The 5,000-nt window shown below is 39.9% G+C and overlaps 1 pseudogene; it reads right to left on the reverse strand.

Annotated features, from left to right (window-relative positions):
• Positions 1 to 5,000, reverse strand: part of LOC138013274 (ATP synthase subunit C lysine N-methyltransferase-like) — a 28,583-nt pseudogene that overhangs the window by 7,563 nt on the left and 16,020 nt on the right.

Below are 5,000 nucleotides of genomic sequence, written 5' to 3' on the forward strand. Positions count from 1 at the left end.
GGGAGAAACCGCCATGTCAATCAAAGGGTAATGCGCATAAATACTTAAAAAATTAAAGCTTCCAAAGTGGCTGATACTAAAAGGACAACGGGAAGATCTTTTGAGGAAAAATTACGCGTTTTTACACAATTTACACAGTACGATTTATCGGCCCGACAAAACCGGCCGACAAATCGTACCTTGTAAACCGGCCTTTGTGCAGCTTATGCGCAGAAATATGTGCTAAAATGCGTGCCACACGTGCAGCACGATCCTTTTTCTTCTTTTAACCAATGATATTAGGGAGTTGAAGAAACCACGACGACTACGACAACAAAAACAACGCCACAACACGATAACATCATTTGTTAAATTCTCAACCTCGGATAATGTAATTCTAGCTTTCTCATTGGTTCACTGGATCTCGGTTACCAGCCATTATACCTGCGTTTGACCTTATAAGGAAATGAATGGGGCAAATGTCGTTTCGTAAGTTCCCTAATTTATGATTTACGACGACGCTACAAAACAATAGTCACTCTTTCGCGATCATTGCATCTCGTTCACGTCGTACAATTGTGGGCGAAGTATCCTAAAAATAAATTGGGTACGAGAGGTTTCAATTTGTATCACGTTGTCGTAAAAGCCTCAAATTTGATGATTCCACGTCGTTGTTACGCAGAATACCGCAAAAATATGCGCTAAAATGCGTGCCTCACTTGCAGCAAGATTATTTTTTCTCTTTAACCCAGTGATATTATTGCTTTGTGGTCTCTTCAGTCGCCGTAGCCGTCGTCGTTGCTTAAGCTTAAGGAGCTTTAGCAACGACAACGGCCACGGCATATTGCATATTCAGTGGGCAAAAACAATAGCTTTGCACGCCCCGCACGTGCGTTTTTCATTTTTGTCCATTTCTTTGCCGTCGTCAGCAAAGCAACAACTTGAAATAACCAAGTTTGAAGTGTTATGGAGAACGTTAGCACTTGGAGATAAATTTTCATTTTCTCCCCTAAATTAAGTGCCGCTAATACCGGTTTCATTCCTGAGGGACTGCCACACCTTTGTCATATTAAAAAGCTTGGAACAGTTGCGAAGTGATCGCAAGAACGTGAGTTTATGTTTTTACAAGACGTTCTCGTTGCCGTTCCCGTCGTCGTTGCTAAAGCTCCCGAAGTTCCCTAATGAAGCGACGGCTTGAACAGAACTCAAACTCATGATTGCGCAACTGCACTGCACTCGCTCTACCATCTAAGTTATCAAGCCCGTTGGGCGGTGTCTACAAAACGAAGACCGAAGAGCCAAAAACGAAGACTTGAATCTCAACTAATTTAAGAAATGTTAAAACATGCTGAAAGGCATTGTTCGGCGCTAAAACAATAAAATCAATACGGTCTTCGTTTTGTAGAAATGCCCCACCTCAAACTACAAAACGAAGACCCTCACTAAAAGCGCTTTATTTCCACTGGGACTTTTGCCACCGAAAGAAGGTTATCCTATTTGACTTAATAGTCTCACACAAAGAACGGTGGATGTATCCCGTCACTGGTGATTGGTCAAATTGCAGGCCTTCCCGTCAAGAAACCGTGAGATACTACCACGCGGCGAAAAAGTGTGTAACTAACAAATTTACTTACTTTTCAGTGGACTACATTGAAATCCCCAATGATATTAAACATAGCCTTCGAGATTCACACAAGAAGTATCTCACGAGCGAGTTTGGGTTGACGTTCGACTAAGACCTGACACTGCGTCCCTAGCTGCGAAAATAAAGCTTTTTGCGAGGATCTTCGTTTTGTAGTTTGAGGGGGGCATTTCTACAAAACGAAGACCCTATCGATTTTATTGTTTTAGCGCCGAACAATGCGTTTTAGCACGTTTTAACGGTTCTTAAATTAATTGAGATTCAAGTTTTCGTTTTTGGGTCTCCCTTTTTGGGTCTTCAGTCTTCTGTATTCGGTCTTCGTTTTGTAGGCACCCCCCGTTGGGAGCTGGTCACTTTCAAGTTCATATTGGTTCCGGTTGCTTTAGGGAGTTAACAGTACTGTTAAATCAAGTTCTATTGTTCAGTGTTCCCCTAGGGATTCAAAACACCAGAGAGTTAACATTGGTCGCGGTCACACTTAGAGAAACGCAGTGTAACACAAGTGTTGACACTAAACCAGTGTCCACTCTCTGGTGTTTTGAATCCCTAGGGGAACACTGAACAACAGAACTTGCTTTAACACTAGTGTTAACTCCCTAATGCGACCGCAAACACTAGAGTAGTTTCAACACCAGTGTTACACTGTGATTCTCTCAAGTGTGACCGCAACCATGATCTCCAGTGATAGATGAATGTGTGAATTACATAAATGTAGTTCAAATCATAGTTAATAGAGGGGACTGGTTTTGAAGCTCGGCAAACATCAAAGGAGCAAACAAAGGATGCCAAGATTTTGGTTGGAAAGTCCACGACCGTGCAAAGTCTTTTGCTTTGCGGTCATACACTTTGCATGAATTACGTAACCAACACTTTTCTATTGGTTATTTCCTCAATACGGAGTAAATAACTATTGTGTTTTCTGCACTGTCAAGGCCAAAAAAGAGAACAAAAACCTACAACAAAGAAATTTGTCGGGTTTCATAACCATTCCCCTCTATTAACTATGTTCAAATATATGACAGCACCTCCCATTTGTGGTCCTTATCTGAGGAGACTAAAGATTGTTAGGGCGCGTTCGATTGACCGTATTCCGGAATAGGAATAAACGGAATAGAAGTTAGAAATCCTGCGTTTTTACGGAGATTCACATTTATTTAAACTTGTCAAACACCTGTTAAAATGCTATTTTAAACATATCTTTATTATTTAGATCACCTTTGTAATGTGAATGTGTGATCTGTTGACTTGAACTCAACTTAGAAATTGTTGATGAAAAGTTTAATTTTACGGAGCTGTGTTACCAAAGCATAGTTAATGCAATGGTTATGAAACTCCACAAGTCTTCTTGTTACTCTTGTCAAAACGCCAGACATAGCGTTTTAAATCATCACTCCACACATCTTTTTTCCGGTCAATTGAGCGCACCCTTAGTATTCTGTACTTTCTCAAATCCCATAAAAACGATGCCTATGCAATTTTTTTAGAGGGGGAGGGGGGGGGGGGGGGGTAAAGGAGGTGCACAATGGGATTTGAGAAAGTAGTGAATGGTTGGGTGGGAGATTAATCCTCCACCTCCCGCACTGTACTGTAGTCCAATGCACGACCAACTGAGCACATTGCTTGGACCAACACTCCGTATCTTTAGATACCTTAGGAGGACTCACTGCCATTGTACTGACATCTGCCTTTCCAGTTACAACATTCCCACTGTTCAAAAAGCGTTGGGGCAAAAGTTTCTATTTCAGTTTAGTGAGATCAAATTAATATAGACTGAATTCAGCCGCCTGAATCATTTCTTAATCTCTTCACCTACAGAAGAACAACTTCAGTATAATACAATTTTTGGCAACCTACGTTTGAAAAATCCCAAACAATTTGTCAGTACTTAGAGCCAAATTATGACCACGTTCCATACATACCCGTTCAGCATACTCAGACGCAATCTGCGAAATTTCCTCCGATTGAAGTCCAACTATTGATCCAACTTTACTGGATGATAGTGCACCCTGAAAATAAATAACACCGGTAATCATTTGATTATTGTTCACAGAAAATGAACGTTATCTACACAAATGAATCCCCTCACTGCCTTACCTCTTTTCCTTCCATAACAGAAATTCCCTTCAGCAATGATTTTAGACGTTTCTGGAACAAACAAAAATATGACAACATTGTTTGGGAAAAACTAAAACTTCGGTACGGCTACATTATGAAATTTCAAGCAATTGGATTTTTTTCAAATCAAGATAACACTAAATATAACAATTGTTCTTTATAAAATACAAAAAATAGCGGTGTGCAAAACACGTGTCAACATGTCACAGTGATTCAGATCGGAGGAGCTCATGTAGTTGTGAAGTGTCTCTGTTCGGTGGTAGATCGAGCTAGAGTATCCACCAGAGACGGATTTAAACTAGTAGCAACCATATGCAACCCTAGCTGTCAGCATTTTACACGAGTACAATACCTAGCTGCTCCACCACACATTCATCTTCTTCACTTGCCAATTCTGCATGACTTCATTCTTCCAGGGATGGCTGCCACCGCAGCCTTTTTCTTCTCAACTTGTTCCTTTTCCTAAGGAAAAAGGAAGTAATAACAATGGCATTTACATGTATATACATTCTCATCACATTCTCGGCATTTACATGTATATACATTCTCGTGGTATATACATATCTCTACTGGCTGCAACAGAGAGAATACAGAGACTAGTACAATGACTACCGCTTCAGTTTTCATTTATCCTTCATCCTACTTTCACTGCCTGTGGGTTCTATTCTACATTTGCAACTGAGCAGCTCCCAGGTTGCTTGACTCCCCGGCTCATCTGTAGAGCCATTTGCAGCACAATCACATGGTCATCAGCTGAAATCCTTTTTTTTCAACTGTGAAGATCGTTCGTTAAGAAAATCATGATTGTCTCTTAATTATTGACTTACTTTGTCTGTATGCTCTTTGCTAAATCCATACTGCTTGTGCAATTTTAACAAATTGAATACAAATTTAGCACAGGTAAATAAAAAAAACAATGGAAAAGAGAAAGAATGGGCTCCTACTTTGGAAGTTATGGAATGTGACTGTGTAGCCACAGATGATTTTATTTTACAAAAAAACTTAAAACAGTAATATTGTTTCAATAGACCAATTTCGATATATTAAAATTCAGTCCTAAACAAAAGGCATCATCACAAGGCTCTCTGAGGGGAATAAACTCATACAAATCCTTATATTTATTCCCCAGAGCCTCAAGATGATGCCTATTGTTTAGGACTGAACTTTTAATATATCAAAATTGGTCTATTGGTTTTAGACCATTCCAAAGAGTTAAAGATCATTGACATTCAATCAAGGTGGAAAGAGAATCTCTATCATGACC

This window comes from Montipora foliosa, chromosome 8, assembly GCF_036669935.1.
Source record: "Montipora foliosa isolate CH-2021 chromosome 8, ASM3666993v2, whole genome shotgun sequence".
NCBI lineage: Eukaryota > Metazoa > Cnidaria > Anthozoa > Scleractinia > Acroporidae > Montipora > Montipora foliosa.